The sequence below is a fragment of the Arachis hypogaea genome, chromosome 4, assembly GCF_003086295.3.
Source record: "Arachis hypogaea cultivar Tifrunner chromosome 4, arahy.Tifrunner.gnm2.J5K5, whole genome shotgun sequence".
Taxonomy (NCBI): Eukaryota; Viridiplantae; Streptophyta; class Magnoliopsida; order Fabales; family Fabaceae; genus Arachis; species Arachis hypogaea.
In genome coordinates this window covers 116,697,257-116,709,432 of record NC_092039.1, presented here as the reverse complement: position 1 = coordinate 116,709,432, position 12,176 = coordinate 116,697,257, and positions in this window count along the sequence as shown.

Below are 12,176 nucleotides of genomic sequence, written 5' to 3'. Positions count from 1 at the left end.
ATATGCGATTGGATAAAATAAGAAACGAAGATATAAGGGAGAGACTTGGAATAGCACCTATTGTAAAAAAGATGGTTGAATCGCATCTTAGGTGGTTTGGACATGTGAGAAGAAAACCAACAGAACACCCAGTCAGGAGGGTAGATAAGATGGAAGATGGATAAGGGGTGAAAGGCAGAAGAAGACCTAAGAAGATCATCTATGAGGTAGTCAAACGAAATCTACATGTAAACGGTCTCTTTAGACATGATACATGACAGAGTACAATAGCACATTGTTTGATTTATGTAGCCGACCTCACTTAGTGGGACAAGACTTTGTTGTTGTTGTTTGTAACGATTTTAACCTCGAGAGATGTAATTTACTCTATGTATACCATTAAACATTAGATTAATTCGATAAAATTATAAAAAATGAGTGGGTTAATTTTGTCAAATATTTTGAGTAATTTTATTAAAATAATATATTTTTTGGAGACAGATTAGATATTATAGTGAGTTAGTTTAATTTATATCTTTCTTTATTAGAATTGTGGAACACAAATTTTCCATAATAAAAAATGTATTGACGAGAATAGTTATTCCAAAAGATTTTAAATGATTAAATAAAAATATATAAATAATTATTACATACCAAAAGAAAAAAGAATTACACTACATAATGTGTATCATGAACTATTAGTTATAATATTAAGAATCATGACAACCACTCAATTGGAATGTAAAATTTTATATTCTATTATAATATTAAATAGTAATTGGGGTGTAAACTGAATGATTATATATGCACAATGATGAGTCTATGACTGTGACTATAATCAGGTGTGCCTACCATTTTAAAAAGGCTATTGATAAAAGGGAGCATCATCACTTGCAAATTCTGTCACTTTAAAAGTTCATACACTTCGTGGCCCCTAATATATACGAGTGAAGTACTAACCCGGCCCCTGTCCATTTTTAAGAATGACAACGCGACCCCTCAAAATAAAATTGATCCAGTTCGGTTCCTGTCCCCGATTTCCGTCACACAGGGCGGTCCCCATGCGTTTTTCTCCGGCGAGGCTTGACGGAAAACGCTGAGCTGGCTCGTTCGGTGCTTGACATATCATAAGAGGTGGATGACGTGTTCAATCAGTGCTGAGCTGGAGAAATTGAAATGGACAGGGGCTAATTTGTCCTTCCCAGTCACCATATAAACGACGTCGTTTTAGTGGGAAGCAACGTTTTTTGTGCTTTTCAGAAGGTGGGTTTCCATAAAAACCCTTCTCCCAGCCTCGACATCCTAACAGAGCCATGAGCAGCAGCAACGAACCAGTGTCAAGTTCCATAGATGGGAGTGGAAGACAATTTTTTAAAGATGATGGCAGAAGTCCTCTAAGTGTATCTGCAGGAAGTGTTGCTGCGCCGAAGAAGAAGAAGTTCATTGCTCCACGATGCTGGTGTGGGGCGCATGCTATTTTGTTTCTCTCTTCAACATAACTGAACCCTAATCGGTTATTTTTTGGATGTCCACACTTCAAGGTAATCTGAAATTTAATTTAAGTTTTGTTGATTTTAACTCAGATGTGACATCTTATGAGCTGTGGGTATATTGTACAGAGCACAAAACCGCATTGTAAATTTTTTGCATGGTTGGATGATTATGTTGCATCATTTGAAGAGTTTTCCAGAAATTCTCCTGATATAGAGGGTTGGACGCGAGATCAGAGTCAGATTCGTGATGCTGCTGGTGTTGATGCTGGAAAACTGAGGGAACTAGAAGCAAGAGTTAGTGGGTTAGAATTGGAAGCTAAAAATTGTAATGCCAATAGTGGTTCTAGCGGCGGTAGTGTTAAAGCTTTTGTTATTGCTTTTGTATTTGGAATTGTGATCTCCAAATTTTTTTGAGGCATATGAGTAGCAAGAACCTTCTGTGACACTAGGTTCATAGTGTGTGTTGTTTCTTACAAGTGTAAGTTGTTTACATCATAAGTTATTTCAGATGAGATTATGATTTGATGCAAGAAAAAGGGTTTATTACTACTTTGATGAATTCTGGCAGCATATAGTCATACAGATTTCTTACTGGAAAATGTTGGATAAACAAACCCAGAAGATGTCTTATATAAAATATTAACACAGAATAACCAAACATGTCTTTGTTCAGCATGAGAAAGGGACAACTTATAGCCCTCTAACACCAAAAAGAAGGCCAATATGTAGCCTTAAACCAAAATGTTTCCTAAATTTATCAAGTTTTAAACTGACTTAAACATCTTATACATCAGTCTAATAGAGTTTCAAAATGACTTAAACATGCATACAAACACTTAGAAGCTTCCAAAATATTTCCTAGATTTCTAAACACTGACACTTAGACTAATAACAAAAGGAGTCATTCTTATCAGCTATGTCAACAGCAACATATCAGATATCAAGTCTTCCTTGGAGGTATAAACCCAGGAGTAGGAATGAACTTGAAAAGCCTTGCTGCAGTCCCGGAACTTGCTGCAGCCATGGTCTCAGCAGAAGGAGCACTCTGTTGAAAGAGAACATTAGCAGTTGTTGTCCTCGGGTTCACAGCCTGACCGGTTGGAACACATGGTCTAAGACCTGATGCTGCTTGAACTGATGGTGGAGTAGGTTGTCCAAATGAAGGTGGAGCCGAGATAGGAGCGGTTGGGGGCCTAACCACAGGGTGCTTTCTTCTTTGGGCATAACTGAGGTTAGGGGTGGAGCAGGATTGAGGGGGTGGTTGATTCAGGTTCATAGCCTCTCCTGCAACCTGTTAAAAAAATTTAATGAGAATAAAATAAACAAAAAGTTTAAAACAACATTAACCAATCACTATACCTCATCTGCCTGGGGTGCATTTTGTGAAAGGGGAATTTCTTCTCCCTGTTCTTGTTGGCCAGAAGTACCCTTGTTATGCATTGTCTTTGGAAGTTTCTTCTTATACTTCTTTGCCTTTGTCTAGCAGAGGAGTATAAACATGTTAGTGCAACGAGAGTGTAATTTGTCATTTTACAACAATAGGGATAAATAGCATGGTAAAAGATATAACCTGTGGATCCATAGGTGGGGGAGGTTGAACACTAGGATTGTTCAGATTGACATTAGTTCCTACATCCTAATCATATAAACAACCAATAGTGAGACACATAAATCCCTCACAATATTTACATGAGACAAATAAACCCTCCACAAATTTTAAATGAGACACTTAAACCCTTAAGAACTACTACTGTGTACCAAATCGAACCCTAATTACCTGGACTCTGTTCTGGTTTGTGTCAAAGGGTACAATCTGCAACCCCTTCCCCTTACCAGCTCTTCTCTCCTTCTTGGTCAATGGCTGCCAGTTTGGGTCCTTTGGGTCATTCTTACAGGTCTTGTAGTAATGCCCAAGCTGTCCACACTTGCTGCATGTCACTTCAAAGGTTTTTTTGGCTTTAGTGGCATGCATCTCAGGTTCTACAGGATCTACCTTCCTCTTCATCTTGGGGCGATGAGCTGGTCTCTTGATGTTGGGTGGTTCCATTCTTGGAGCATCACATGGGGTCCAATACTCCTCTGAATTAACTGGTTTGATACAATGCATATATGTTGCTCTGATTGATTGCATAGTGAGCCATTTATGCACATGCTCCTCTGGCTTCAGACCAATCTTATACATTGCTGCAACAGCGTGACAACAAGGCATACCTAACAAGAGGCACAATCCAGACATGCAATCCACAAGATGTTATGATACAATAATTCAAATAATGATTCATTCATAAACAACAAGTATGCCAATATCACAGCACCAACACAACAACACAACATAAATTTATAAAATTCCATAAGATACAATAACTAATATAAGATGATTTCATAAACAACCTTACCAGTAAGTTGCCAAACATTACAAGTGCAGGTCCTTTGTTGAAGGTTAACTCCAACCTTGCTTGCCCCTCTGTGAACCTCGAAGAGCACCCTGTCATTGTCTCCAGCCCAAATGGCTCTCCACTTGTTAGCTTTAGGTTTCACAAACTCCTCCAGTTTCTTCTGCTGTACTGGTGCCAATTGACCACTATAACTCTCAAGCTTCTTCTTACGTATTGCCATTTTTCTCATTAAATAGCATCTCAAGTCTTCACACATCGTTAAGATGGGCTTTCCCCGATACTCTACGATCTTCGCGTTCCACACCTCGCACTAAAACGTTGCTTCCCACTAAAACGACGTCGTTTATATGGTGACTGGGAAGGACAAATTAGCCCCTGTCCATTTCAATTTCTCCAGCTCAGCACTGATTGAACACGTCATCCACCTCTTATGACATGTCAAGCACCGAACGAGCCAGCTCAGCGTTTTCCGTCAAGCCTCGCCGGAGAAAAACGCATGGGGACCGCCCTGTGTGACGGAAATCGGGGACAGGGACCGAACTGGATCAATTTTATTTTGAGGGGTCGCGTTGTCATTCTTGAAAATGTACAGGGGCCGGGTTGGTATTTCACTCAATATATATTATTGTTTAGCCTTTATCTGTATTCTAAATGGCTAATGGAAATGTATTGTTTAATTGTTTTAAACTACATACATACATAAGGTGACACCATTTTATGTGGTTGTATTAAAAGTTCATACACTTCGTGGCCCCTAATATATATTATTGTTTAGCCTTTATCTGTATTCTAAATGGCTAATGGAAATGTATTGTTTAATTGTTTTAAACTACATACATACATAAGGTGACACCATTTTATGTGGTTGTACAATATTGTATGCTGATTTAAGATATGATTCCAATAATCAGCTTTTTTATTAGAGTACTGTTAGAGAGTCAATGGTCTAAGTGTACAATGTGTATAATAGGTTATTGAGTTATAAAATGAACATCACCTACTATCCAGAATAACCATCTAAATACTAGGGATAATAAACATCTCAGGTCATGAAATTACTCGTCCCAAAAACTTAAAATTGATTTTAGAGTTTACTAAAGATCGAACTCTTGACCTTTCGAATTTAGAGCTCTAATACCATATTATGATACCACTCATCCCAAAAATTTCAGCTAATAAAAAAAATAATACTAATGGTTATATCTTTAATACTCCCTAAACTTCTATTGATTTTCATTGACTTCCTATACTTTCTCTTTTGATTAAGAGATTAAGTAATGAACTTAAGGAGTAATAATTTCTTTACATAATGTTTGTGATTAAGCTATTTTAACATGCTATATTTGTTTTAGGAGTTTTTGTTTTTTCTTCTTTTAAAATGTTTTTTAACAATTTATTCATGATTAGATATGAAGTTTTTCTTCGACTTGTATTTTCACTTTTTTTTCTCAATACTAAAATTTTTTAGAGATTATTTCGATAGCTAACCATAAATAATGAATAAAAGAATTGAGTACTTGTTCTACGTACACTACGTTTGTATGGAATATTAAGATAAAGATATATAAATATAAAATTATGTCTGAAAAATGAAATATGAATATAAATATTATGTTCTAAAATATTAATTAATGTCTTTTGTATTATTTTTGATAAAAAATACAGAAATAATAATAATAATAAATAAAGTTAAGTACGATTTTGGTTTTTAAAGTAGGAATTAAAAATTTTTTCGTTTCTAATCATTTTTTCTTTTAAAATTGTCCCTAAAATTTAACTTAATTTTAAAATTGTCATTTTTACCAAAATTTTAATTTTTATTACCAAATTATCTCTAACTAAAAAAAAATAAAAAAAGAAAAACGGGTTAAAGAGAAAGGGGGAAGAAAATCACGCTGGGGGTTGCAGGAAAGAAGAGGGGGAAGGGAATTTGCCACTGTTGCTCCTCATCGCTAGATCTCGCTGTTCCTCTTCCTCGCTTGACGTCAACGCCAGCAGCTCTGCGAGGGTGGATGTTGCGCGCCGCTTGCTATTTCTGCTCCTTCTCCTCGCTCGGTCGCCGGTCATCGCTGCTCTTCGTCGGTCGTCACTGCTCCTTGTCCTCCTCGTCGGTCACTCGTCCTGTGCTTCGCCGCTGTGCTTCTTAGGGTTCTAATTTTTCTGTTTTTTCTGTTAATTATATTGTTGAATTTTTTTATTTGTGGATTTGTTGATGCTTCTGGTTGCTTCTGCTTCTATTTCTTTCGTTGTTGTTGTTCTTTTGCTTCTATTTTTTTTAATGTTTATTACATTGTTTCATTATTGTTGTATCTGGTTCTGCTTCTAGTTGATTTTGGATAAGAAAGTGAAGGGCATTTGAGTTTGAAGGACGATTTTGAAACTAAGTTAAACTTTAGGGACGATTTTATAAACAAAAAAAAGTTAAAAATGAAAAAAATTTTCAGTCTCTACCTTAAGAAACAAAATCGTATTTAACTCTAATAAATATAACTTATTTTTTATTTTTTTATTCTCTCTATTAATTAATTTTTTATAATTATATTTTTCAACTTAATTTTTTTTGTGTGGAAGAGAACAAATATAAACTGAAATTTTTATAATTTATTCTTTTATATTTAATTTATTATTAAATAAAATATAAAATATTAATTTTTATATTTCTGTCATTTATATTTTATTGTTATATCTTATCTTATTCTATTATTAAAACTAAATACAGTTTGTCATAAAATTATTTTTTTTAAAACTTGAGTTGATAAAAATAGATAATATAAATGATTATATTTTTAATATTTTATTTTAAATAAAAATCTCTTTTTAGATTATTTGATCTTTTATATAAGTTTTTCTTTTTTTGTTAGTTCATAAAGTATCAAATTTAGACCTTTTCAACATAAAAATTTAATATCATGTTATATTATTATAAAATTATTTTAAAAAAATAAACCAATAAAAAAATAAATATAAATAATTATATTTTTAATTTAACTTTGTAGTTCGAGACAGAACAACTATTCCAAGCCCTTAAAAAAAAGGCAGAAACTCACCTGCAGTCGACTGCAGGTGAAGTTGCTTCTAGATGGCTGACACATGTTATTATATGGTTTAAAAAAATCGGTTTATTTTATATAAATGGTTTATTTAAAAAAACCGATTTGAATTGGACCAAGCAGTTACTTTTATTCCCTTCTTCTTTGTTTCGCACGTAAAATTCGTTCTCTTTCAATCTTTTTTTCAGAACTAATATGAAACTTTCAATTAGGTATGTTCCTTTTATTATATTTCTTAATCAAATTTATTATTTCAAATGTATTTCTTAATTTATGTTTTTATTCATTCCTCTGTGAATGATGAAAATTATTTAATAAATACGTACATATTTATGTCATCACACCATTTTGATGAAAATTATTTAATAAATACGTACATATTTATGTCATCACACCATTTTGATGTTCAGGATCATAAATACCAAGATAATTCATGGCAATTTCATGTGATGGAAGACAAAAATGTAATTATGGTATAACGTAGACTAGTTGATAGCATGAGCATTGTTAAAATTTTGGCATGATCTCTTTCATATTTGTTATATGTCTCTTTAGTTGGTGATGTTATAGTTTATTGTGATGATATGATGGTAGTTTAATTGTATGAGTTAGGTCCTTTTTATTTGGTTGAATTTTTTCTATGGCTATCCTATTCTTGATGGAAATGTCAAAATAAATATTTTCATTAGTTATTCTTTTTTTTTCTCTATTTTTGAATCAATTTTATTTTGAAAAAAATTATTAAAATTTTTTGTTGTAGACAAAATTAATAATATTATGTTCAATTATTTAAGGAGACCAAATTAATATTTTGATTAGATACTTTTGTTTTATTGAAAATAAATTCTAATTTCATTAAAAAATAAATTCTAGTTGATAAGTGAAAACACAAAAATGTGCATCACAGTGAAATCATAATTTCTAGACAAGTAAATTATAGTCTTATTATCTTAAAAAAATAATTTATTTATAGAATAATATTGAAAAATCAACAATAATTTGCATGAAAATAGTTTATTAGTAAAATAAATGTTAATCGATTGAGTACCATAAAATTTAATTTAACGATAAATTTACAATTGAACATATTTTTCAGCTTAATTTAAAATCTGTTTACACCTTAATTTAAAAGCAACTGAAAATGTAAGTTATGGGAAACAAAACAAAACTTATCAAGAAAATAGAAATAGAGACACAAAAAAAGGACAGATGATATCATTTATGTCATTCCTATAAAAAAACCGTAAATTTTGTTTCTTTTTCAGAATACTAAATTTTACTTTTTTAAACAATTTGTATACATATATTTGACAAAAATTAAATAAAAAAAATTTCAGATAAATTTAAAGAAAAATTGATCAATATGAATGAAGAAAAAGAATATATCAAATTCATCTGTTAGGAATTTAGGAATAACACACAGAAAGAATTTAAATTATTTTAAAAGTAGTTATTTGATCTATTCAAACCGATTTTTTTAAATAAACCATTTATATAAAATAAATCAATTTTTTTAAACCATACAATAACACGTGTCAATGATCCAGAAACAACTTTACCTGCAATCGTCTACAGGTGAGTTCCCACCTAAAAAAAATGTTATTTGATGCTAAAACTGTAAACTGAAGGGACAAAATGATTTTGGGAACATTACAGGGTTGACCTTCGGAATTGTGTAAAATAGGCTTTTAGGAATAATATATTATGATTATCATTGCGTAGCAACAATTGTGTCCGAAAAATTTGCCAACAAATTTGCTCATACATCTCCAACGTGCTTTATTTTGATTACTCTTATATGTCCATAGTCATCACTCATTACAATACTCTGATTTATGGTTAACAATTAAGTAACAACCATGTTATATATACACTAAAATTAATTATTAAAATTAATTAATATAAAATATATATTAAAATATAAATATATATTAAAAATAAATTAAATTATATATATTTATATAAAAATATATTAATAATTAATTTTAATAACTAATTTTAATATATAAATAATATTTTTGTTAAGTGGTTATGACCAAATTAAACCCATTTAGGATCATTCGAATTATAACTGGAAAGTGGTGGAAGTAGTAGTATCTGAGGTGGAATATTAATTAAACAAATTACTTTATGGGTGGATACTATGAGAAAGATAATAATTAGTGTCTATTGTGTGGTGGCCAGCAAAGGCTTTATGGATATTGCAATAAATAAAATTAAAATTAAAAAAAATGCTCTTCGAACACATCATTTTGTCCACACACACACACACTATATATATATATATATATATATATATATATATATATATATATATATATATATATATATATAAAAGCCAAGTCTCTAGTGACTATGACTATGGTAACTAGTGGTAGCTAGAGTTACACTTTTAATTTAAAAGTGTAACTCTTCACAAAGAAAAGCGTCACCTAATGGAAAAAAGTAAATTAGAAGATTTAAGAGAAGAAATAATTAAGTTATCAAAATTAATAGATCAAAAATTAATGATTTTAACTAATGTCAACTGTAATGACACCGAATTCTTAAAATCAATACAAAATGATTTTTCTCAAAATCTTTATTTTACTATAAGTTTTATTGGAGGACTTCAAAAACCTGAAAAAAACTTATTTTTCACACGGAATTTCTAAAAAATGTTACCATGGAAATGATTCCCCACATCTATATCATACTTTTAACCCACAATTAAACTCTATAGTAGATATACTTGAAAAAATATTAACATCCATAAAATTTTAAAGAAATAAGGAAAAAGAGAATTCCAAGGAAGAAAAATTTTAAAACATAATTAACATAACAGATTTAAAAGTAAAACCACCACTAAAATTATGAATATTGAAGAAAAATTAGAAGAAGTTACAATGCTTTTTAAACAATTAAAAATGGCTCAAGAAAATAATATTATGGAACAGGAATTTCAAATAGAAGAAGAATTAGTAAATTCTGAAAATATAGAAAATGAAGAACATATCTTAGATTATTCAAGTGACGAAGAACCAGCAATTCCAATACAAGTTAAAAATGAAGCTGGAACATCTAAGGATAATCAATCTCAATTTAAATGGGAAACATGTTTTGATAATTATGCTTTTAAAAAAGGGTTCATAAATAAAGATTCAAAATATACAAAAATACCATCAAAATATGTCCCTAAAATCCAGGAAATGGAAGGAGAAAGAATGCTTGACTTAGACTGCAAAAAGAATGAAAAAGAAATTTTTGAAAATTGGTTGAATTCCTTTTTATTAGAAGCTTTTACTAATCCAAAGCTTAGTGAATTGTCTGGAAGAGATATTTGGAACTACATAGGGTTTCATACTAAAGGAACTATAAGAGATTATATGACATCAATAGAAAACCAAATAATAGAAGAATTAGCAACAAGAGCAACAGCTTATGATAAGATATTATATATAATGATGATTCTATATAAAGAATTTTTTGGAAAAAATATTATAGATCATAAACAAGAAGTCTATAATAAAGAATATCAAGAAGCAAAAAATCATTTAACTAATATTCAGATATATGATCTATGTAATGTGGAATCTTATATATGCGAATATAGAATACATTATTAAAAATTAAAAGAAGAAGATAAAAATCATTATCTTAGTATGTATATAATAAAACTTCCATATCTTGCTAATGAATTTATAATGGGAAGATTTATAAGAGAGATAAATAGAGGGACAATTGAAAATAATTTTGGTGGAGCAACCTCTGCAATAAGAGAGGAAATAAAAGAACATTGTATGCAAGAAGCAACTCAAAAAAGATTTGCGAATATAATTAGAATTTGTTGTCAGGATAATGAAGAGATACCCCAAAAATATGGTCTTAATAAAAATTTTCAAAGAAAAAGAAAACATCAATTTAGAAAAAGAAAATACTATCCAAACTAGAGAAAAAAGAGGTATTTTAGAAAAAGAAATAACGATAAAAGTAAAAGACAGTAAAATGACTATTGCCCGAATAAAAAAGAAAATTGTAAGTGTTGGTATTGCCAAGAATAAGGATACTATGCAAATGAATGCCCGAAAAAGAAGGATAAAAAGGATCTTACTAAGCAAATAGAAATTGCTAAGTCCTGTTTAATGGAACCATTAGAGGAATCTGATGATAACTTAGACTATATTTTTGAGTATGTCTCGGAAACAGACTCAGAGACTGAGTAATAATGCCACATTTATTACTATAAAAATAACAGAAAAGTTTATAAATGCTTTCATAGATTCTGGAGCAACACAATGCTTTGCTAGTTCAAATATAAAACTTGATTGGAAAAAATTAAAGAAACCATTAAGAGTTAGAATAGCTGACAAATCAATACATAAAATTGACCAAAAAGCAGAGATGGTTGAAATTTTTATTCAAAATTATAGGTTCATTGTCCCATCAATATATATGTTAGATTCTGGAATGGATTTTATCATAGGAAATAACTTTTTAAAGTTATATCATCCATTCATTCAAGAATTAACATATATAGTTCTAAAAGCTCCATACGATTCTTCAATAAATCAAAAATAAAACGTATAAAAATACCAACTACTACTATAGATAAGATCTTAAAATTTAAAATACTTTCTATATTAGAAACATGTTATTTTAAATTTATACTTTCAGATAAATATCCCAAAAAATAATCTTGAAATAAAGATAGAAGAACTTTTGGATAAAGTTTGTGCTGAAAATCCTTTAGATATTAAAAATACAAATAACGAATTAGTAAGTATTAAATTAAAAGATCCTACAAAAGAAATAAATGTTCCAAATAAAATCCCTTATTCCGCAAGAGATAGAGAAGAGTTTTCATTAGAATGTAGAGATCTTTTGGAAAAAGGAATTATAAGATTAAGCAAAAGTCCTCATGTGGCTCCAGCCTTTTATGTCGAAAACAATAATGAAATTAAAAGAGGAAAACCAAGAATGATTATTAACTATAAGAAAATGAATGAAGCAACTATTGGAGATGCTCATAAACTTCCAAGAAAAGATTCTATTTTAGAAAAAATCAAAGGAGCAACTTGGTTTTCATCTCTTGATGCAAAATCGGGATATTGGCAACTTCGTTTAGACGAAGAAACAAAGAAATTAACTGCTTTTACTTGCCCAACAAAAGAATCAACAAGTGTGTTGCTCTATGAATGGAATGTATTGCCATTCGGATTAAAACAAGCCCCAGGTATTTATCAAAGATTTATGGAAGAAAATCTAAAAGAGTTAAATGA